Source organism: Pleurodeles waltl, chromosome 11, assembly GCF_031143425.1.
Source record: "Pleurodeles waltl isolate 20211129_DDA chromosome 11, aPleWal1.hap1.20221129, whole genome shotgun sequence".
NCBI lineage: Eukaryota > Metazoa > Chordata > Amphibia > Caudata > Salamandridae > Pleurodeles > Pleurodeles waltl.
This window is the reverse complement of record NC_090450.1, coordinates 727,519,078-727,544,610: the sequence shown is the minus strand read 5'-3', so window position 1 is coordinate 727,544,610 and position 25,533 is coordinate 727,519,078. Positions and strand designations below refer to the sequence as shown.

The 25,533-nt window shown below is 46.1% G+C and overlaps 1 long non-coding RNA gene across 1 annotated transcript in view; it reads right to left on the bottom strand.

Annotated features, from left to right (window-relative positions):
- LOC138266675 (uncharacterized) overlaps positions 1-19,421 on the bottom strand; it is a 112,150-nt gene extending 92,729 nt beyond the window's left edge. The window contains exon 1 of the long non-coding RNA XR_011199611.1: positions 19,292-19,421. This is a non-coding gene — a long non-coding RNA (uncharacterized lncRNA). The remainder of the gene's footprint in view (positions 1-19,291) is intronic.
- Positions 19,422-25,533: the final 6,112 nt, after the last annotated feature.

The window sequence follows — 25,533 nt, the reverse complement described above, 5'->3', positions numbered from 1 at the left end:
TATTTCAATAAAACATTTAAAAGAATCCATAAACATGAAATGCATAGGAGGCTGGCTCTCTATATAGTGTTTGAAAATGATGTGCACAGCGAAGAGGGTCCAAGCAACCCCACTTTGGTATCCACAGGTAAAAATAGATCACGTAATGCTCTATTTTTTATGGTAGTGTGGGCGAGCAGTTAGGCTAATCCAGGAGTCGTGCTAGGCATTTTTTATCCTATAATATCAATAAATGAAGATACACGCTCAAAAGAATAACTTGAGACCAATGTGCAAAAATATAGATTTTTATAACATTTTTAAGACCAATAACTTCATTACAAGGTAAGTACTTTTTTAGTTAAGAATTTTCAAAGTTCGGAAAATGCACTGTTTCAATAGGAGAAAATAGAAAAATGCATGTAAAATCAGGCAATGCTCTCACAATTGTCACCTTCTATTTTTAGGTTGAAGTCTTGGTCAGGTCCAATGGTCCAGCAGAACAAGTTCAGGCGGTTCCTGGCTCATGCGGGAGCAGCAGCTGAAGATCCTGGAGCTGGCGCACAAAGGAGAAGGGGGCCACTTGGAACCACACTGCACAGGGAGACTCAAAGGTAAGTCCAAAAGGTCTCCTCGGAGGAAGGAGGTCGCAAAGGCTTGGGGACAACAGGAGCACAGCTGGTTGGTTGTGCAGGGGCCAGGGAGGCATCTTGGAGTACTCGCAGTTAGGACAGGCAGCTCTGAGAGCGGATTGCAGGTCAATCAAGGGGTGGATCTTGGGTGCCCGGAAGTCCCTAGACGGGTGCTTACTTCTGTGCTTTTGGGGGTCCGGAATGGACATAGATTGTTGGTGTCAGCAGCTGGGGGTCCAGTACCTCGGATATTGGTTCACCACAGTCCTGCAAGGCCCTAGTGACACCAAACTTGGCTGGGAGGCAGGTGTGGTCCTCTGGACCAGTTGTAAATTTTTGGGCGGGGCGACTACATTAGAGTCATTGGTCAGCAGCAGGTCAGTAAACTGGACATCACGGGTTCCTTGCCTGTGGGGTGCAAGAGAATAATACCTTCACTCTGAGGGAGGTTCTTGGCAATTTTTAGAATGCTGGAGGTGCTCTTGTGTTTTGTGGAATCCGTCAGGTTTGCACATGACACTGCAGCGATGATTTTGAGACCTTGGAGCAGCAAGCAGGGTTTGGCACCTTTTTCTTTGTGCAGCAGGGCTTTAGTTCTCATGCCTTGGGTCTTCTTTGGCCTGGTTGTCTTGTGTCTGTCAAATATAAGGTCCTGAACAGGGGATGCCACCTAAATACTGTATTTAGGGGGTGCTTTGGGGAGTACCTGGTAGCAGCCAATGGGCTACCTACCTAAGGGTGGCTATACCCACTAAGTGACCACTTCTTGTGGGAAGGGGACACAACCTTCACTCTAATTGGCTATTTTACCTACCATCCAAGATGGAGGAAAATGAAATGGTAGGGTTACCTAGCCTGCCACACCTGAGGGTTGGTGCAGGCTGAGGGTGGCCAATCCCCCTACTCTGTCAGTGTTTCCTGATGGTTTTTCCACCTAAAATGGGGGTAGAGTCAGTGTTCTGCCTTTTTCTGGTAGCAACAGAAGATGTGATCAGATTTTAAAGGTGGCAAGGCCTTTGAAGCTGACCTCTGGCGAATGGTGCCTACCTGTCGGAGGAGGTGTGGCATCTCCACCCAGGAAAGGCTTTGTTTGCTGGCTCCGGAAAGCAAAGGCTCTCACCAAAGGAGTCCAGGATTGTGTCTGGTGGTGGCAGGCTGGCTAAGACCAGTCAGCAACCATGCCAGGGCTGTTAGGTTTTGCAGGGGCACCTCTAAGGTTGCCTTTGGGTACATTTTATAATAAATCCCACACTGGCATAAGTGTGGGTTTATGATTCTGAGTTGTTGGATACCAAACAACTCAGGGTTCAGAGAGGTCATCATGTAGCTGGGGAACTTGTAGTGACCAGTGTCCAGCACATGCATTTACTACGGCTTCCCTGTACTCTTAATATGTCTAAGAATTAGCAAAGACACAGTAGGTGCATATCTGCTTATGCACATATGCCCTCACATGCATTATAGTGCACCCTGCCTTACGGCAGTAAGGTCTACTTGAGGGGTGAATTATCTATATTGCATACAGTGTTAGTGGGCATGGAACCCAGGGTGAGTGCCAGGTCGTGTTTATAATTTAGGGGACACCTTGACATGCAACTTGCAATGGCGGTTTGCATGAGGCTGGTGTGGGGTCTCTCAGAGTGGCACAATTGGTGCTGCAGCTCTAGGGACCCTCTTCAGTACCTATGCCCTTGGAACCTGTTTAGCAGGGGCCCAGGGCACTTACAGTTCAAAACCATATCATGTTCCAGGCAAAAGGTGGGAGCTAACCATGTCAAAAGAGACACTTTCTCACAAAATGTCTGAGTGTTTTCCTAACAAGAAACAGAGTCCCTGCACTCCAGCAGAAGATATTTCAAAGCTCCAGTATCTTTGAAAATAATGGTACGCTTTCCTGGATTCATGGATTCAATGACCCAGGAGACTTAGGGCCTCATTCCAACCCTGGCGGTCTATGACCGCCAGGGTGGAGGGACGCGGAAGCACCGCCAACAGGCTGGCGGTGCTTCAGAGCCCATTCTGACCGCGGCGGTAAAGCCGCGGTCAGAAAAGGGGATCCGGCGGTTTCCCGCCGGAATACCCCTGCTTGGGCTGAATCTCCAAGCAACGCCGCCATGGAGATTCCGACCCCCTTCCCGCCATCCTGTTTCTGGTGGTTTTTACCGCCAGGAACAGGATGGCGGGAACGGGTGTCATGGGGCCCCTGGGGGCCCCTGCACTGCCCATGCCAACAGGGCCCCACAAGGATTTTCACTGTCTGCATTGCAGACTGTGAAAATCGCGACGGGTGCAACTGCACCCTTCGCACCCCTGCAACTCCGCCGGCTCCATTCGGAGCCGGCTTCATTGTTGCACGGCCTTTCCCGCTGGGCCGGTGGGCGATCTTTTGGCGGTCGCCTGCCGGCCCAGCGGGAAAGTCGAAATGACCCCAGCGGTCTTTCGACGGGGTTACTTTGGCGGGCGGCGTCCGCCGCCCGCCAAAGTTAGAATGCCCCCCTTACTGTGTTATTTTAATGCTTGGCGGTGCCCGTGCATAAAAAATATTTTTAAAAAGCTCTTGCAACACATTATGGGGCACGTCCCAGCTGGAACAGTAAATGTGACATGAGTGCCTACTCCACTCACTTCACGTTACTGCTTTCTTTATTTATATGTTGGGGGGGAAATGTGCAACCCCTTCCCATCCCTGAGCGTTCAGAAGGCATTGGGGGACTCTATCTCCTAGGGTGATCCCTTTTTCAATGGAGAGTGAGGCATAAGGCTCCCACTCTGAGCTTTGTCAAGGCCCAGAGGGTTCATCCCCCTTGGGCCAATGTATTTTCAATTTCAGAGGGGAGTGTGGGGCCCCCTCCCGAACCATATAATGGTCCTGGGGAACCCATCCCCCAGCGCCTCATGGCAACAGTGTCCCGGAACGCCATGAGGAACCCCGAGTGCCACCCAAAAATCTTTTTGGGGTCCCGGGGAATGATCAGGCCACGGCGTCGGGGTATAACCATCCCTACCCATTAAATGTTTTTTTTAACCATTTTTAGAAATAAGGGACTGAGTCCCCAAGTCCATAAATGGCTGCTGCAAGATGGTTGTTGATGTTGTGGCAGCCCATCACATCTTTTCTTTTGATCTGTCGACTCGAGCAGAGTGAAATATACATACATTTTTAACCTTAATTTCTCAAACCCTTCTAAATGGATTTGCACCAAATAACAAAAGGCAAGCTCTCAGGATTAAGGGCCAGATGTATCATGGTTAACAATAGCAATTGTTTTGCGAGCACATTCACGGTCACAAAACAATCCTACATACTTCTGCGATTCGGTATTAGGAAGTGACGCCCTTGACACGCCCCTACCAAATCGGTATGTAGTCGCAAATCTAATTTGCGATTCGGTCACAAGTTACCGATTCGCAAATTGGAGTTGTTACATACCCAACGCAAAAATGTTTGATACATCTGGCCCCATGATCTACCTTTCTGTCAAATTTAGTGAAATTATGCTCAGCCATTTTTGAGGAATTGCTGTTCAATTTTCCAAGGAAAATTACATGGAGAAAACACAGTTTGGGACTCTACCATTTTCTCTGTATTGTTTTACAGAAACATTTGAGGAAGAGGCTGAGGTGGATGAGACTTTTTTTGGAAAGTTTTGTGAAGATTCATTTAACTGCGCCAAAGTTGCTTGCAAACCAAAAAATCTATTTCCTATGGAAACATGGTCCTAACTATAAATACAGTGGTGAGAGCCAGCAGAATCATAAGCTCATTGCTAACATCAGACCTAAAACTCTGTCCACATTTTAAGACTGGAGCAGTTTTTATCTTGTAAAGACATGGTGTATAGATAGGTATTTTGCACAGTATGAAGGACTGCATACACGTGTGCTTCCTGCTGGCAATTTCTGTGGTAATATCAGAGAAATCAATAGAAAAGTATGCAAGTAACAAAGGGTTGGCTCGTATGTCAGAAGGGCCGACCCCCAGAAACATGGGCCCCATTCATGTATATAAAAAGAAAATGCCTCCACGAGGGTTGGCCCACCTATCAGGAGGGCCAAGCCCCCTGAAAGTCTGACTGCCATTTTGCACTGCATTTTTCCTACAACCGATTACTATTTAAATGGCCACAGCAGGACTACAAAGTCACTCAGATCCACACATGATCTCCTCTTATTCTGTTGGCAAGTCCTGTCATGCTATTCCTACCCTCAGTATTCATACTGAAGGGTCGTACTTAGCGCTCTCTATAGCTTATCTTTTCCAGACCTCATCATGAGTTTTTCATGTTTTCAATTTGGATACGCTTCTGTGTTTAGTTCCACTCCCAAACGGCTGTACTCTGTTATTAATCAAATCTGTATTTCTTCATATGAGATTTCCATCACTTGGAATGTTTGCCTTTGGACCGTGGGAGCACACTTGTGACCCATTTCCTGAAACTTGCGAGTTAACACTATTTCTTCTGATCTACCTTCTAAGTTACAGTCCAATCAGCAGCTACACCCAACCATTTAATATGGAGTATAACTTGTTTCTCACGCTTTGGATTTTTTCGGGTGCCCACTGATTGTTCAGTTTGTTTGAGGAACCAATAGGCCATTATTAGGTATTTTGTCTTCACATTTTACTCACTTCGCACTCAACAACTGGGTTTATGGTTTCCCTTTATTTATCTTCTTTCCATCATCTGTGGTAGATATTCGCATATGAATCTTCTCAATATAACCACCAATTTGTTCGTTTTTTGGTGAGGCCCTATATGATCTATTGACTGAATCTTGTATCATAATTCATCTTACAATCACTTTTGATGTAACTGTTATTGTGATACCTATTTCACTTGACATAGTGTCCCTATGGTACTTACCTAGTTTTGACACTTCCCTTTACCCAGCTTGGCTCTACCATTGATTTCCTGCTAATCAGATTAGTAGCATGGATTATTATTACTGAATATCTTTGACAAACTATTTTTAGAAGCGCGGAACCTCCATTATTGACAACATCCTGCTGTATGACCACCACAATTCTCGCTCCAACTTTTGGTAGGGCAACAGCAATACAATTGCTTATTCCCATCTTGATGACAGTCATTTGATCCAAATGGTTCAGATAACTGAAAACCCTGTTGATATTGTTGTAGAACAGAAAAATCTCCATAATCTTTGAAGACTGTCTTGTTGTATGAACTACAAATATATTTTTTATCGTATGACATCATCAGCCCAACTGCTGATTTTGAACAGACTGGGCTGTCTGACCTTACTCCCTTAAGAGCAAAGAAATACTCTAACAGCCCCAGTACCTTGTACAATATTTAGGACAATATACAATGTAATAATGACATATTTTTATTGCTAATAATGAAAATGTTTGATACCTTTTAAGCCATCTTACCACGGTTAGACAAAAGGTAAACTCATTTACCCTATTTGGACCTCAGCTCTCTCCATTCAATATATTAATTTAGCAATTAGTAATTCATCTAGGACAATATAATCTCAGAGAAAATCAGGTCACTAAGTTATCTTTGAAACTGGATGTGTATTATGAAATATAGACATGCTGCTCACATATGATTCTCTCCAAGTTTTCCTTGTATACTCTTTATATTGTTCTTGGTGTTGTAATCTTTATTTTTGGAAAAGAGACCAGGCATTGTGAAACATGTGTTGGTTGTATCGTGGGTCTGATATATTGGTCATTGTACCAATTAGGTGACAACGCTTCAAATAATCTATTTTACACTGTTTGATAATAGACCATATTGTGGTTTAAACATATAACACTAACAGTGGAATCTGTAATTTTGATGAGGGTATTTTCTTATGTGATAGCACCTTGAAATAATTTTTGTCACACTGTTTAACTACCTGCATTTAGATACATTATGTACATTGTGCCATGCAATACTAAAGCTGAATAATAAATTCCAGAGATCAATGAAGAAACTGCAAACTGGACTTTTATAATTACTGTAGTTGGTGCCTCGTACACTTGTTTGCATAAAAATGTGAAGTTAGCATTCTGTTTTTCTTATGGGTAGTAAAGAACAGGCTTGAGATGATGGCAGGCTTCACTGAGGTAAATTTCATCTACCGTAATGGGCCTGAACCCTGTGCTGACCTCTTTAAGAGAGAGGTGTGTGCATGGGGGGTATTTATTGAGAAGGATAACGTGACTATGTTGAATGTAAGTGTCTGACTGCAACTCCAGTGAGACTGATTTTGAATTACCCTTGATAAAGAATGACAAAAGATGGAAGCCAAGGGACAGCCTCCACAGAATATGTTGCTGACATTTCTGAGCTTTGCGTTCTGTAGGAAAGTAACCTCTTTCTAGCATGGTTACCCCCATTGTTGGCCTGTTTGTCAGTGTGCTTGACTGTGTCTACTGGGATCCTGCTAACCATAACCCCAGTAGTTATGCTTTCTCTCTCTAAATTTTGTTGTTGGATTCTGTTAACACAGTATTCCACTCATAATTGGCATACTGGTCCCCCCTTATAAGTCCCTAGTATATGGTAACTAGGTATCCAGAGCACTGGGACTCCAGGGGACCCTATGGGCTGCAGCATTTCCTGTGCCACCCATAGGGAGTCCATGCAAATGCTTCTACAGGACTGCCATTGCAGCCTGTGTGAAATGGTGCACGCACCCTTTCACTGCCATATACACTGCACCAGGTCACTTATAAGTCACACATATTGCAGGCCTTCTAGCCATGAATGCTGGGTGCAAAGTACCTGAGTGTGAGTGCATCCCTGCACTAGCAGATGTGCCCCCACGACGTCCAGGACCATTTTCCCAGACCTCGCGAGTGCGGTGATGCCATTTTACGCATGCACTGGACACAGGTCACTATCTATGTACAGCTTCACAATGGTAACTCCGAATATGGCCATGTTTATTATCAAACATGTTGGAATCATACCCTAGGGCTTTTGCAAGCACTGGTTGTATGATTCCATGCACTCTCGGGGCTCCTTACAGGACTCCCAGTACTGCTGTTTCAGCCTTCTGAGGTTTTCCAGGCAGCCCCAGCTGCTGCCACCTCTCAGACAAGTTTTTACCCTCCTGTTGCTCAAGCAGCTCAAGCCCAGGAAGGCAGAACCAAGAATTGCCTTTGGGGGAGAGGGGTTACACCCTCTCCCTTTGGAATTAGGTGTTACAGACATGGGAGAGGTAGCCTCCCAGAGCCTCTGGAAATGCTTTGAAGGGCACAGATGGTGCCCTCTTTGCATAATCCAGACTACAATGGTTCAGGACCCTGGACAAAGGAAAGGGAAGTGACCACTCCCCTGTCCATCATCACCCAGAGCTGGTGCCCACAGCTCCCCAGAGTGTCCCTGTGTTTTGCCATCTTTGATTCCAAGTTGGCAGGGCACTCTGGGAGCATCTAAGTGGCCAATACCAGCAGGTGATGTCAGAGCCCTCCGCAGAGCGGTGCTTACATGTGTAGCTGACTAATCCCCCTCTGAGGGATATTTATGGTCTCTCTCTTGGGTTGTTCTTCAGATTCGGATTGCAAGACTCCAGCAGGAATCCTCTGCATCCTTTACTTCACTTTCTTACCAAACAAAAGGCATCTGGACCCTCCAGGAACTCTCCAAACTGCAACAAAGAAGCTAAGATGACTTCTGCTCCTGCCAGCAACTGCAACTGTATCCAGGTTGTGCATCTTCTGAGGACTGCCTGTCTTCAGCCTGCACCAGAAGAACGAAGGAATCTCCCTTGAAGTGAAGGAGTCACGTGCCCGCTTCAGCGGGCACCCCTCTGCAGCGACTAACGGTGGCTTGGGTCCCCTCTCCTAAAGAAGTGCATGGATCCAGCAACACAGGTGGTGGGCTGAAGTGGTCCCGATGGTCCTGACGTCGAACTGTCCAACTTTGGTGGAGGTAAGAGCTTGCCACCCCATGCAAGACAGTACTCCCAGTGCACTGCGTGTTTTGCAGTTGCCAAGCTTGTTGGCATCCTTCCACGAAGTTCCTCATGCACCGTGCAGCTCCAGCCCCCAGCACTCTATCCTGTGATACAAAGCTTCCTGCGTGGTTCTCTGGCAGCGTGGGATCCCTTTATGTAGTGCTGCGTGGGCCTCCTTTTGCACCTTCTTTGTCCCCGTGCTGTGCAACTCCTGTGCATGCTGCCTGGTCTTCTGAGGTATTTCTGAGCTGCTGGGAGCCCCCTCTAACTCCTCCTTCTGGATAGAGTCCACCAGGTTCCTCCTGGTCCCGTGCAGCGCCATTTTCAGCTAACCGCGAGCTTTGCATGTGCCAAGGCTTGATGGTGGAATCCAGAGACGCAAACCAGACTGCAATCATCCATCTGGCGTGCGACATCATCTGCACCAACCAGGAACGCTGTTCTTCACCAGTGGTTCTTCTTTTGCACCTTCATCCGGGTTAGCAGGGGCTCCTGTTCTCCCTGGACTTTTCGGTGCTTCTTGGACTTGGTCACCTTCTTTCACAGGTCTTCAGGGCCAGGAATCCATTGTTGGTGTCTTGCAGTCTCTTCAGGTTCTTGCATAAACTTCTTTCTCGTGTTCTTGTGTGTTCTAGGACAGTTACTGTGATTTACTCCTGCTTTCTTGGGCTCTGGGGTGGGTTCTTTTACTTACCTTTGGTATTTTCTAATACTCCCAGCGCCCCTCTATACACTAAACTTGCCTAGGTGGGAAACTGACTTTCGCATTCCACTTTCTTAGTATATGTTTTGTGTTCCCCCTAGGCCCTTTTCTAACTATTGTGATTGTCACTGTTCTCTAACTGTTTTCATGCACATTTCTGCATATTAGTGTATATAATTTGTGTATTATTTACCTCCTAAGGGGGTATAGTCTCTATGGTATTTTTGGCAATTGTGTCACCAAAATAAAGTACCTTTATTTTTGTAACACTGAGTATTTTCTTTCATGTGTGTGAGTACTGTGTGACTACAGTGGTATTGCATGAGCTTTGCATGTCTCATAGTTAGGCCTTGGCTGCTCATCCACACTATCCCTAGAGAGCCTGGCTTCTAGACACTGACTACATTTCACTAACAAGGGATAGCTGGACCTGGTATAAGGTGTAAGTACCTTAGGTACCCACTACAAACCAGACCAGCCTTCTACAGGTTCAGCATCAGATCGTAAGGTGTGTGCGGAAGGAGACAAAGGCAGCAGGGACATTTTGGTAGTGGTCATTTTTTTAATGCAGAAGGAATGACGCTCACAGAAGCGCTACTCCCAAAGACAGATGGCTACGAGGTGCAAATGCTTCAATTGAACAAACTTGTGTATGTTCAAGTTTTGGATGCTCCAGTTTGACATCCCTCATCGCTGCCTGCTGTGGATACCATCACCTGAAACAAAAACTGTATCTCATATGCAGAGGAGCAATATACTAAGATAGGGAGCTGGCTTGGACTGAATCCAGGTCCCTCAAAGCGGAATCAACATTCTCTGTCAACACTGTGACTACAAGGTTAAATTGAACCTTCCAGATTGCTCTCAACATAGAGGTGGTACCCCACAGAGGAATTCCTGAGATCTAGGTCTGGTCTTTCTGACAGTGAGTCTCCCGGGATGAAAAGACATCACATGGAAAATCTGCAAGAGGTACTGGAGAAGCTGTGGCAATGGCTCAGAGCTAGAGTTTGACTGGCCTGCTAAATGGAAGCTACCACTGCGGAGAAGACTGCCCAGAGGAGACCAGAAGCTGTGCCCAAGTGGAAGTGACAACCTAGATGTTCGGACTACCATTGGAGCAATGCAGGAGATGATTGTTGGGCTAAAGTGTGTCTTCCTGCCTCCCTAATCACTGTTAAATCACCATAGGCATTCTGTGCCCAAGAGGGAGCAGAAGCAACAGACAAACCAACATGAGTGTTGGAATGGGCCTCCCTTCTACCTAATCACTGCCAAACCCATAACAGGTGCGCTGCACCAACCAAGGAGGAGAGAGCATGACTGCATCTGCAACCTCTGAAGACTGTGTCTAACAACTGCCATTCTGTGTTGGCTCTGCCAGCAGGCCTTCAGTCACAGATTCTTCAGTCTTAGCCAGTGGGTCTAAGACTGATGAATCTGTGGCACCAGAGGGTGGGCTCTTGTTTGAAAGAGGAGCTTTTGTTTTGTGGCTGTTACCCCAGTGTTGACTAGCTACAATCTCCATGGAGCTCCCGGATTTGGCTGCTGGACAGACATTTCAGGGCGAGGACTTGCTCTGGGGGCCTCGCGGCCACTATACTCAAGTGCCTATGGCACATCTGAACTTGTACTGACAAGACACTGAGCCTCTTTTTGCTTCAGAAAAAGCTACAATTGGGGGTGCCAGTGTTTGGGGCATTGAAGAATTGCCTTATGGGCCACAATCACAGAAGTCTGCTACCCTAATCACAGTGAGCATGCAACTGTGAGATTATTCTGAAACTGTAGCATTTACCTTGTGCCCATGTTACCTTGTGTGGTATTTTGCTGTGGTTTAATTAAGTACTTCTTTTACACAAGATAAACACTGGATCGACAATCACTAATGCATGCTTTTTGGTATCTATTGAGCTCTGAGTGGCCTATTTGTAAACCACATTTGGTAGTACATTTAGTAGTATTACAATAGTGCTAATAACATACTACAAAATACTATTCACATACCTATGTCTCAGGTCTATGCCACTGCCTCTCCTATCTTTTCTGTGTGAAGAGTTCCTTTCCTACTGCAGAGACCTCTGCATTTGCACATATGCATGTTAGTAGTAAATATGGGAGAGACAGAGGGGAGTTGCTGGAAAATGGAGAATACTTACTACTAATGAGGAGGGCTTAAGGGAGGATTGGGGGGGACTCAGAGAGGGTTGTAGAGAGGGACATGCACCTACCCACAAAAAAATGAACCCATTGCTATGAACAAACTGCCCTCCTATAGTTAGTACAGACTTAAAGGGCCTAAAACAGTTGTAAATGCATTCCACCTCCACCTGGAGTAAGGCAAACACCGCACATGGCAAACCAGTGGTACTGCAAACTGTCCTTTGAGAAAATAATGCAGGTAGTGACTTTAAATTAAATAAAAGCCCATTGGAATTAATGTTAAAATAAATTAAATGATTTCAACTATTTAAAAATATAAATACGTTTAATTTAGTATTTAAACATTATCCATAATTAAAACACATTTTGCATATGTTCAAATATTTTAATACCTTTTTAACTTTTAAAAAATAATGTTAGATTAATATTAAAAAGAATTACATTATTTTAAATAATTCTGTACATCACTTTTAATACATAATAATAAATGTATAATTTTTTATGTTAGGTGGGACTTTTTTTTCCTGATTTAAACTTCAGAAAAATAACTGTTTTTTAATTTCGTATATCCTAAATAATTATTTTCTCTATTTTAAATTAAGTTATTAATGATGTAACATGCTTTCTACTGTTCAGAATTTCAAATAAATATAAAATTAATATTAATGTTTAACATACAAATGTTGATTTTTTTTTTATAAGCTTAATCATTTTTAACACTATTCCGTATAGTTTACCATACATAGGTTTCCACCCCGACTGTGTATCTGCCAAGTGTGCAGAATACCATATACGATTGTAAAGTCAGTACTAGTAATAACCTTACGGTTGTATTTGTTTTTTTTGCTGACTCCATCCCCTATATACGCTACACTTTTTTGTAACTTTACACTCATAAACAGTAAAGAGACAAAATAGTAAAGTTACTCAAAAGTGTAAGAGTAAATGTACTTACGGTAAAATTTACACTTATGGATTTACCTTTGTGAATAGACAACTGAATCCCACCCCCACCTACTCCCACACTACCTCAATGGCAAGCCTTGGACTCCTTGCTACTATTCTGAAGGTCAAGCACAGATAGAGCGTAATGATGTTCAGTCTGCAGTGCCATAGTTGGTCAGCTCCAGGGACAGCAGTGTTAAAAATCCTCCACCACCACAGTTGTGGCCCAGTAATCACTTTTTGCCCACTGGCACCCCAAATGGGTTTTGGCACTTGTCCACTGTAGGAAACTGGCTCTTTATATAGTATACCAATATTAGGTATACTGTTCTAAGAGTCCAGGTATTCCCTAATGAGTGGACAGGGGCTTGCTCTAGCAATCCCAAGCTGCTCTTTTAGGGGGTAGTTCGGTCGAGCAGCCTTAGGCTTGTCAGAGAAGCGTGTTGGACATCCACTGCATGCACACAGTCAATAAATGATACACATGACTAAATAAGGAGATCCACGTCAATTTATAAAAATAACACTTATCTTTATATAATTTTAGGTACCAAGATCATCACAATCAGGTAAGTCGTTTTGAGTTATGAATTTTTACAGGTGTGAAAAATCACCAGTGCAATTTCTGATGTGGTAATGATATCCTATGGAGGAAAGGCATATACTGCATACAGGTACTTTACAGCGACTTACAGGACCAATCTTACGGACTTAAGGTAAGTATGAGGCAGGGTCCAAGGCAGCACCAACAGGTCACCTCAGTTGGCTCTGGGGCATCCAGGTGCAGAGGTGCGTTTCAGCTTTGGGTACCCTAATGTTGTTCTACTGGAAAAGAAGCGTACTGCATTCAGGCACTTAGCAATGACTTTCAGGACAAATCTTCTGGAGTTAAGGTGCGTATAGGACGAGGTCCAATGCAGCACTAACAGGTCACTTCTGGAGGCACTGAGGTGTCCTGGTGCAGAGGTGCTATTCAGCATTGATTCCCTAATACTTTCCAATGGGAAAAGGAACATATACTGCATTTGGGGACTTAGTAACAACAAACAGGACTGATCTTCTGGAGTTAAGGTAAGTTTAGGGCAAGGTCCAAGGCAGCACCAACAGGTCACTTCAGGAGGCACTGGGGCATCCAGGTGCAGAGATGCTTTTCATCGTTGAATGCCTTAATGTTATCCGATGGGAAAAGGAACATATACTGCATTTGGGCACTTAGCAATGAATTACAACGCTGTTCTTCTGGAGTTAAGGTAAGTATAAGGCAAGGTCCAAAGCAGCACCAACAGGTCACTTCGGGAGGCAGTGGGCGTCCGGGTGCAGAGGCGCTTTTCAGCCTTGAGTTCCCTAATGTCATCCTATGTGGAGGGAACAGATACTGCATACAGGTACTTGACAGCAACTTACAGGACATGTTCATGTGGGCTTGAGGGGAGTATGGGGCAGAGTCCAAGACCACACCAACAGATCACCTCGGGGGCTCTGGGGCGTCCAGGTGCAGAGTTCTGTTATAGTGTCAGGTGTCCCATTCACTTCAATGACGATCAGTCGGGTCAGAAAGAGGCTGCAAGCAGGGACTGGTGGCCTGGGGGACCACTTTTGCACAGTTAACCCAGTTCAAATCGGGCTAGGGACACTGGTGCTGTGGTGCTTTCCGGTGTCAGGTTTTGGCAGTCCGGAGTCCTCACAGTTCTTCTGTGGTTCCTGCAGGATCCAGGGGAGCAGCTCTGCTACTCCACTGGAGTTCCAGGGTCTTGGTTGAAGGCTGACAGTCCTCCCAGGCTTTTGGAGGCACAGACAGGTGCAGGACAAGTCATCTTTGTGGAACTGTCGAGGACAGTAGGCAGGCTGGCGGGGCTACGGCCTAGTCTGCTGCTGGTCTTCTATTCTTACTTTTGCGACTCTTCAGGGTCTGGCTTTTTTTCAGGTCGGCAGAATCTGATTTCCTGGTGCCAGGTCTCCCCTAAATACTGAATTTAGGGCCTTAAGGGAAGTGTAGGGTAGTAGACAATGGGCTACTTACTCCTTGGATCACTACACCCACTATATGACTACTTTCTGTGGGAAGTGGGGCATAACCCTGTCCCAGAGTTCCTAGTTCTGCCATCACCAAGATGGCAGACTTTTATATTTGTGTCCACATCAAGTAGCTCACCTTTGGGGTGGAACTGACCTTAGGGTGGACACACCTCTCTGACTACTATTCCTCCCCCCTGCTCAGATGCCAAATGGGCCCTGGAGTAGAGGGGTCAGCCTCTCCCTTCTGAGGGAAGTCAGATCTGCATAGCCTTGGCAGTGGGCTCTTTGAAGCCTTCTACCTTGAAATGGAGATTCAAAGGTCATCCTGTCTGGGCGGGTGTGTTAACACCCCTGCCAGAGCAAGCTTTGCTCCTGACTGCCCGAGAGCACAGGCTCTCACCCATGGGGGTCTGAAACTTGTCTGTTGGTGGCAAACTAGTTAAAACTACTCAGGCAGCACACAGGTTTACAGGGGCACCTCTATGGAGCCCTCTGAGTCCGTGTATTAATAAATCCATAACTGGAATCAGAGTGGGTTTATTGATACGAGATGTTTGATACCAAACATCCCTATTTTCAGTGATGCTATCATGTAGCTGAGGAACTAGTATTGACCAATGTCTAGCGCATGCAATTAAAATGGGTTCCCTGACCACTTACTATGTCTAAGAATTGACAAAGAAAGGGCAGGGGCATATCTGCTCTTGCACATATATCGTCACATGTAATATAATGCACCCTGCCTTAGGGCTGTAATGCCTGCTGTGGGGGAGGGGGGGAATTACATATGTTGCATGCAGTGTTAGAAGACATGGCACAGAGACTGTGTGCCATGTTGTATTTTCACTTTTAGCTGCACCAAGACATGCAGCCTGCAATGCAGTCTGCATGAGGTAGGTGGGGCGCTCGTGAAATCTATTGTATTTAATATAAATCTTAAAAGGGGCTTACATCCTGCCCTCGCTTTTTATTGGTTCATGTGCTTGCCACTTACTTTTCCTCTGTTTCAATTGGCTGTAGCATACTATTTCCTCTTGTTCCTCTGCGTGTTTATCTTCTTAACTGTCTCCCTTCAGCCAAGTACTGTGTACATCTGCTTTGTGGATCTTTTTTTTAAACTTTTGCCTGCACAGCTCTTGCCCTGTGCTTGTTTTTTTACTTTCTGATGAGCACATGGCTCTTTGGAAAACAGGGGATGGAAAGCTTGAGTGACAGATTGCATTGTGATTTTTTTGTTTTTTTTGGGAAGGATCCGCTTTCTAGATGGACGTAACTTTCATTTGTTCCACAAGGCTTGGAAAACATCATTCACCAAGCCTCGCTTCAGCCCTAAACCCTGCCCCCGGTACTCCCACTCAAAAGGTCTTGGAGGCAAAGGGAATTCACAACACTTCAGTTGTACTCTATTCTGAGCAGTTGGCGATAACTAGTTTCTACCTAACGCTCAACGCTGCAGCATGCAATCTCCGAGCTCAACAAGCAAGCAAAGTTATTTCCTTTGGAAAACAGGTGATGGAAAGCTTAAGTGACCGACTGCATTGTGACATGGCTTTTTTTTTTGGATAGCTCCACTGTAAGCGGATGGATTTTAAGCATAAATGACAGCGTGGGGAGATCCGCACAGGGTTTCACCTCTGTTCCAAGAAGAGTTAATGCAGTCTCATCAAGGTGCAAGCAACTTAACAACTGGACGCTATGTGGGCCTGCACCTCCCACTGAAACCTAGTCACTTGCCATACACAGCATTCGCCCTGTAAAGTGAAAGGCTATTTTGGTAATGCAGCCCATAAAACAAAACACAATCATACTGGGAAAACCACCACAAAGACCTCTGTGGGTAAAGGGACTTGTAAATATACACTTAATTCTGCAAACTCTGACCCTTGCTTCGCCTTCCCCCACTTCAGCAAGCACTCTCCCTAAAGTACAGCAGACACTGGGACACCAAGGCCAAACCATGATTACTACCTCCACTGGCATCCAGCATACCCCAATCCCACAGTCACACACCCACGCTGCTCCCTCTACCGCAGTAGTGTGCCCAGAAGCAGCAATCGCACCCCATGATACACAGAAAAGGCCCTGAAAGCAAAGCCTACCATATCAATACCACTACCTACAGCACTGTCAAAGCACTAGCAGCCACGCTTAGCTCCACCAATGCATATCAACTCTGCCTGCAGGACCAGCTCCCATTAAAACTGAGGGCCACCCTCCCCCCAACACAGCCCCTGCCATGGATTGCAACTCTGGCATGCAGTCATCGACGCTCTTCCAGCACCAGTACCCACAGTCCTGAAAACACATCTCCATCCTGACCTGCAGCAAGATCTGCCCATCTAGTCTCTTCCAGTGCACCTCTCTAACACTCTTTCCTTCTTCCTCATCCTTGCTCTTTCCACCCTCCCTGTCTGTGTCTCTCTCCCTCTCTTGCCAAAGACATGTAGAATAATATACATAGTTTGCACATTAGTACAAAACCTGGTTAAGGTCTCTAGCAGTTACGTGCCTGGATTAATGCCTCATTCACATAAGTGTAAATTTTTTGGTTTACAAAAATAAAAAATATTATTAATCACATAGGTGAAACCTAATTAATTTACCAATGCTTGTTAATGTCTCTAATTGAACTTTGTTCCTTTTCCCTGTCCAAACCAGGCAGACCAATACGCTGTCTAGCTCTTAACATGTACACCCTGGAATATCTCATAGGATATTCTGTAGCGCGTACAGACATCGGGGCAGAAACAATAGGGACACCTGCTATCCTACCCTTCGTACATAATGGGAGTGTACTGCAAAATTCTATCAAGTCACAAAGACCCCAAGTTACCCTGCCCATATTATATTGCTGTTATTCAGAACGCTATTTGTTTGTCCAGATACCACCAACGTTCAGTTTCCCACTTCAGCCCTATCTGTGGGATATCTTGCAGGACACCCCTTCCAGAGCCCGACAGTCTTTCATCTATTGATCTTTATTCATGATATTGCTCCAAATCTATTAATTTTGTACATTAACATTGGCAGCACTGAACTGCCTGGCTGACTCCATCAATTGAAATCATATACTGGCTTCTTTAGAGTTGTTGCTTCTCTTTGACCTGTGCTAGTCAATAGCTACCTGGGAGTATAGTGGATGTGTACTTCAGGGTAGAGCATGTTGAATGGAAATTGTAGCTTCACCTTGCCCCTCCTTCATTCTGGTGCGCCAGTACCGGGTTGACATGGGTGTGGTTGACTGTGGTTCTCGCCCCTCCCCCAGATGGGGTTGTTATTGTTCATTTGCTGTATCATATCTCTTAGGTCTTCTGTTGAGGCCATTGTACTGCTTGTTCTGACATGTTTAAAGGCGAATAAATAAAATCTCAAAAGGAAAAAAAAAAAGAGTTGTTGCTTACAGCAGCGGCTACTCCGTTAAGGCAGAGGAATGTCGCCTCACTTCTCAGCAGTGAAAACATGAACAGTAAGATGATATTATAACGCAGGTTATCATCATTTTATTTTTCCTTGCTGTGTTGAGTCAAGGGTGGGGAGGTGTCAAGTCATCCTGATGATAGCAGCTGCAGCATGGGGAGTGGTGGGCACCGCTGCAAGTGTACATGTTGGTTTGGCCGGCCGTCTAAGGACGGCCAAACCGACAGGCGCACTTAAAACTCGCCACCTGAGCTGTGGTGCATTGTCAGGCAGAGACCAACCACAGGGTCCCAGAGCCTGACTGAGCGTCAAACCAGACGGCTCAGGCCAATCACACAGTTGCTCTCAATCTGGTAAATAGTATTACCAGCATCAGAGCAACATTAGGATTGGAGTTTGGGGCTGGTAGGCTTGCTCTGGAGTACCAGGAGTCGTGAGAAGAGGTGCAGAAAAGCAGTGAGGCAGCGGCCAGCAGATAAGTGTTTTTTGTTTTTTTCGACCCCGTGCTGTCTCCCTCTCCCCCCTATGCTGCCCTACCACTTTTTAGGGTCGAGCCTGCGCTAGCATGCGCTTAGGAGACGCTGTAGTAGTTAGAAAAGGATTTGGAGCCCTGTCCATGTCACATCAGTGTCTTCAATTGGTTCGTGGGCTTGTCTTTTAAAATCTGCTTGCTTTCATTAGTGGAAAGCATGCATACGTCATGCCTTTTCCGGTGGTTACCCCTCCTCGAGCACAGCGACCGAGTACTGAAACCATAAGAGGCTCGCTGTTTTCTGTCCAGTTTGTGGACTTCTTTTTTCGCAGTGCGATCTCGCAGAGGTCGAGCGCTTTGCATGACATCAACCTGCTACATAGTTAATTGCACTTTTGCCAGTTACGTAGATAATTGCACTTTTTACGATAGGTTTCACCACGAGTGAACTGTAGCAACGCGATTGCGCTCTTTTTTTCCCATTTAATGAGGCATGAAAAGTCCGGTTGGGAGTTTACAACTGCTAATAGCTCTAACTCGGAGAAATGCGAGACCCGTTGCATTGCAAATGCTTGTTTGGAACTGAGGCCGCCGCTGGTTGTTAATTCGTCCCCAAGGATGTAGAAATAAGTTGTCAGTGGTGAACATATCTAGGCTGCGGAGCGCTGAATAAACAATTTTTAAACAATGCTTTACCTCGGTGCTTTTCCATTACTTATCCTGCAGTGAATATTTACTTAAAGTTAATCAAACAAGACACTACACTAGAAGCAACTCGGCTCGGCGAATAACTGTTGTGACTGTTTAATCCGAAGGGGGCGGTTAATGGAAAACTAAGGGACATCCCGGTCGGTGAGAGGCAGACACTGGCAAGAGCTCTCTCTATGACAAGTAGCGTCGCTGAGGAGCACGAAGCTCCGAACGTGGGAGGAATCCCGAAGACAGACAAAGGGCAAGCCAAGGGGTACATGAACTGGAGTGTAATACCAGGTATTATATTACACAACGCCGGCCCTGAGTCTCAAAGAAACAGCAGCTACTCACCATCTTGTTCGCCTTTGTAGAGATGAATGAGAACGTTTTGTAGAATCGAGCCCCACTGGTAGGAGGAGCGTGACGCAGACTCAGTTGACTTCGCTGTGTGACCGAGCGCCGCGGACGTAAGGTGCGCTGACGTGAACGATTTTGTCCCTTCGGTCTGAAAGTGAGAGGTTGATTTTTTATACAGTTACGAGGACTAAGCGGCGCTTACATTCTTTGCTGGGCAGGAGCCCAAGGCCATGGCTGCGTGTATTTACTTCCTATATGTCCATTTATCTGCCTTGGAAGAGCCAAGCACCTCACACCATCCCTCATATTCCTCCACTGCGCGAAAATCCGCTCTGCATGCAAACTGGCACCAGTGTGCATGCATGCTAATATACCTGTTTCAGATTGGAGACTCCTGATTTTTAATCGAAAAAAACCCCAAAACTTTATTTTGGTTATCTCTAGCCTGAAATGACCAGTCTAGATAGATCTTCGTGACGCTTCTAATCTCTAGCAGATTTACTAAGGGGAAGTAAGAAATAAAACACTCACCGGATTCTTCCCTGACGTACAAGGCAAAAACTCATAAAAGTGGGCAAGCCAAGCCAGCTTTAGTTCCCTCCCTCCGGCCAGATGTCTGCCTCAGACTTACATGTTGCCCTATATGGATGGGCCACCACCCATAGAGGTAAAGTTTGGAGCAGGGAATGTAAATATTCAATGCAAAGGGTCAACATTCAAAACAAAAGGTCTTCAAGAACTTTATTCGGTATGAAATAATTCAACCCTTAAATTACATAGACAACAATAAATAACCATAATATCAATAAAACAGTAAAATCAGCATAATCATAATTTTAAAGCAGGTCAGGACGTCATTTTCAAGAATAATAATCTAAAACATCCCTTAAAAAAACTCTAGGTTATTATGCCAGGTAATGGCTCCCTTCAAAAACAATCCCAAACCCCTCCATACCAATGTATCTGAGGCCATTTGCAGCCACATAAAAGCAGGGCGAAATTGCACAAATCCCTTTGGCCTCAGCGGGGGTAATAAAAAACGTCTCCTAAAAGGTGCATAAAAAACACAGAATAATGTAAAATGGGACAAGGTCTGCTGGGACACCCCGTCACAGGGACACGGTCTGATAGATTTTACACCATACTGACCTAACGGGAAACAGAGATTATTCCTAATGACCCCCAAACGGAATCGAGTAATAGGAGTCCTTTCCCTCAGGTCATTTATTTCTAGGAGATAGGGCTCAGGACCCACCCCCATCTTTAACATAATAAAATCCCTGACCGATTGTTTCCCTAATTCCTTTCTCTCTCTTTCAGCCCTCCGCATTCTTAAAGAATTCTCCTTCACCCAATTCTTATCCTGGCTGGTCAGACCCTCTGGAGAGTAAAACAAATCCAGCCGCCCCAACTCCTGTGCCACTTTTCTTATGTACATCAGCCAAGGAATGCATTTTACATTATCACAGGCCAAACAATCCCTTAAAATCTCTCTATTAAAAATAGCAAAATCATTTCTCCAAATCGAAATCCATAACAAAAGGGGAGCCAACTGAATAGTGTCTTGCACACACTCAAGATCTAGTTCTAGATGTAGGCAGAAACCAGAGGTATTTTGACCAACGCCCAATAGTCTTCTGCAAAAATGATTTTCTTCAATAATGGGCACTCCAGTATCCATATACCCCAAAAGTGCTGCACCATACAACAGAACAGGGAGACATTTTTGCCTATAGATTTCCAGCAGGGGCTTAATGGATTTGCTTCTTACTCTTACAGCAAAATCAAAAGTAGCACCAATTGAGGCATGGAAGAGTATACTCCTTCTAGCAATAGAAGGTTTCCATGAGCCTTTATCGTCAAAGATTACCCCTAAATATGGGAATTCATTGACCCTGCTGATAGTTTGATCATCAACATTTAGCTCCCCAACCCTGCTCAGAGATTTACCACATACCATAAAATGCGATTTCTTAAAATGTATCTCTAGGCCCAAGTCTGACATATAAGATGCATAGGCTCTAACAGCTTTTCGGAGACTGTTCAGAGTGCGGGCCATAAGGACCGTATCATCCACATATGTCAGTACCGGGACACTAGTGCCATTCACCTTTGGGACATCCCTACAGTGCTCCACCATGAAATCAGACAGTCCATTAGTATATAAGAGAAACAGAGTAGGGGCCAACACACACCCCTGGCGAACACCCTTGGTGAGCCCAAAAGTCTCTGAACATTCCCCATTTGCCCCCACCCTCACATTTTCAACCGATCCTGAGTAGAGGTACCGAAGCAGCTCCACAATATCAGGATCCATCCCTAACTGACTAAACCTTTCCCACAATAAGGACCGATTTACCTTGTTGAAGGCACAGCTGAGGTCCATAAAGGCAAGATAGAGGGTGCCCTTCCTAGCTTGCGTATATTTTCCAATCATCATCAGAAGATTGAGGCACTGCTCACGTGTGCCAAAAAAAGGTCATTTTTATGTATGCATCACACACCTTGTAGTGTCGAGAGACTAGGGCCCTCATTATGACATTGGCAGTAAGTCCTGCTTACTGCCATGCCGACTGCCGCTAGCACACCGCCGCAGCAGCAGTTTACCTCTACCCATATTTTGACCCACACATAGCAATCCGTCACAATACAGACACACTCACAAGTCCGCCAGCCCAAAGGTCAATGATAAACTGGCGGTAGCAAAACCCATACCGTTACGTCAACAGAACTACGCCCACAGCATTATGACCCACGAATCACCGGAGCGGACATTCAACCGCGGCAAACCATTGGCAGTACATACCGCCTCGCTCAAAATACACACACATACAAAACAACACCACATTGGACAATTCAAACTACACACACCAGACACACATACTCCCACCATACCCACACCATTATAAAACACACACACACACACATTACCCACAACCCTTTACGACTCAAAAAAATTGGCAACTGAGAGAGAGAAACACCAAGAGCACCCACAGAACCAGAGCCACTGAACACCATCATCCATACACCATCCACGCACCTTACAGCACACACCACAACACGTCACCCCACACACCCTCACACACACCACACACACTACACCCATGGCAACACAAAGACACCTCAGGTTCTCAGAGGAGGAGCTAAGGGTCATGGTGGAGGAAATCATCCGGGTAGAGCCACAGCTATTCGGATCACAGGTGCAGCAGACATCCATTGCTAGGAAGATGGAGCTATGGCAGAGAATCGTGTACAAGGTCAACGCCGTGGGACAGCACCCCAGAACAAGGGACGACATCAGGAAGAGGTGGAACGACCTACGGGGCAAGGTGCGTTCCGTGGTTGCAAGACACCAGATAGCAGTACAGAGGACTGGCTGTGGATCCCCACCTCCTCCCCCACAACTAACAACATTGGAGGAGCAAGTCTTGGCAATAATGCACCCTGAGGGCCTGGCAGGAGTAGCAGGAGGCCTGGACTCTGGTAAGTCAAATCTCTAATACTATCACCCCCCCACCTGCATACCATCACAAACCCCCACCCCTAACCTCACTCCCATCACTTCAGCAGCTCACACATACCCCACCATCACAACCCACCCATCCCAATACTAAGCCCTGCATGCACCACCAATGCATGGACCCCCATCACAGAACTGCACGGACACCCATCACTAAATCATGCACATTAGAGAGAATCACCTAGTCCACAAAGTCACTACTCACAGAAGGCAAAGCTGACAGGGCAATCACAACCATACAGGGCAACACACCCATGCACAAGATGTCACACGCAGAAATAATAACACTGCATTTACATCCCCACAGGTCCCCCACCCAACGTCACCAGAGAGGAGGTGCCAGCAACATCCAGTCCCCCCACGGAAGAGGCCCACAGTGATGATGGCACCACTGGTCGCCTGGATCTGGATGACCAACCCGGCCCATCAGGGATCTCCGGACAGTCAGTTACCCAGGCACAGTCCCATACCACCACAGAGCCCCCCCTCTCAGGAAACACCACAACAGCACACACCTAGCAGGCCCATACCTCTGTCCCCAGGACACGTCAATCAGCAGTGTGTCCACCACTACAGGGACCCCAGGCAACCCCACAAACACAGGATGATGAGGGACCTGGGGTCAGTGGCAGTGGGCACACAGTTCAGGGGACAGAGGCACAGGACAACAGGGAAGCTGGGAGGACTGCTGTGCGACAGGGGGAGGACAGGCCCAGGGAGCCAACAAGTATGGAGCATGTCAAATGATTTAACTATGTATTCGTTTAACAAGATTTAAACACTGCAATACAACTGTACAGTTATGTATATATATAAGAATGACCTGTAGTTGGCTGCAGTCAACACACCAGGTGCCAGAGTGGGGCACAGATATCTGAAAATAGAAATGCCAGAGGGTACAGTAAGTGGCCATAGAATTGGGAGAATCTGCCTGCCATGTACAATGTCAAATACAAAACTGTCAATGCAAAGTGAAGTGACAGTGTCTTACCTGTGTGTCACTGGAAGTACTGTCGTATTATTGCTGTTCCGTTGTCCTCATCCTCATCCTCTGCCTCCTCATCTTCACTGTCCACAGGGTCCACTACTGCCACACGTGCATCTCCAGCCTCATCCTCCTGCAGAAAAAGCACATGGCGTCTCAAGGCAAGGTTATGCAACATGCAGCATGCCACGATTATCTGGCACACCTTCTTTGGTGAGTAGCACAGGGATCCAACTGTTAGATGGAGGCACCGAAACCTGGCTTTCACGAGGCTGAATGTCCTCTCTATTATTCGCCTTGTTCGCCCATGTGCCTCATTGTAACATTCCTCTGCCCTTGTCCTGGGATTCCTCACAGGGGTCAGTTGCGATGAGAGGTTGGGGTAACTAGAGTCACCTGCAAATATCGAGGGACATCTATTAGAAACACACTAACCCTTAGGGCCCACACCATATCCATACACCAACATCCACAGTGTGGGAACCAGGGCTCACCTATTAGCCACACCGGTGCCTCTGGAGTTGAGCCATCACATATGGGATGCTGCTATTCCTCAGGATATAGGCATCATGCACAGTGCTAGGATACTTAGCATTGACATGGGAAATGCACTGGTCCGCCAGGCACACTATCTGCACATTCATGGAGTGAAAGCTCTTTCGATTTCTGATCACCTGTTCATTTCTACGGGGGGGGACAAATGCAACATATGTACCATTAGTAGCCCCAATTATGTTGGGGATATGTCCCATTGCATAAAAGTCAGCTTTCACTGTGGCCAAATTCTCCACCTGGGGGGAAAACGATGTAGCTGCGCATGTGTTTTATCAGGGCAGACAACATTCTGGTCAGCACTATTGAGAACATTAGCTGTGACATTCCTGCTGCCGAGCCCACTGTCACTTGGAAGGAGCCAGTTGCCAAGAAATGGAGCACAAATAGGACTTGCACAAGAGGGGGATCCCGGTGGGGTGATGGATAGCAGATATCAGGTCAGGCTCCAATTGGGGACACAGCTCTGTGATTGTGGCCCTGTCAAGTCTATAGGTGAGGATAATGGGCCTGTCCTCCATTGTTGCCAAGTCCACCAGCGGTCTGTACACGGGGGATGTCTCCATCTCCTATTCATCCGCAGCGGTTGTAATCTAGGGGGCAAAACGGGGAGCAGCTGGTCATTATTCCACATTTCCAAACACTACACTGCATTGCATGTTGTGACTGTAACAGTATATTGCTTGATAGGCCCAAATGGTGCCTATGTGTACTGTGACGCAGTTAGGAACCATGGCCTGCCCCCACCCCCCGAAATGGCATCCGCCTGTCCTGTTTGGAGGGATAGTTGGAAATGAGATAATTCCACTGACGTTGTGCGTTGTTGCGGGAAGCGGTCGAGTACCGCTGTGCAACTCCTCATTGGTTATCATTGGGCCCTATGGGTTACAGTGGCCAATGGTGATGTATGCTGGAGGTGACGCTACGCACCGCTGCAGACGTGACTGCCATTTTCTATCTATTAACTCACTTGCTACCCAACCTTCAACAGAAGACGACCTATACTGCAAGTGCTGCTGTGACCTGTGTCTGGAATCGACCATGGTTCGTGTCACTGGGGAAAGGGCCCCTGCCTTCACAGCTGTGGAGTTGGAGAAACTGGCGGATGGGGTCTTACCCCAGTACCGAATGCTGTATGGGCCTCTAGACCAACAGGTGAGTACACTGTGAGCACGATGC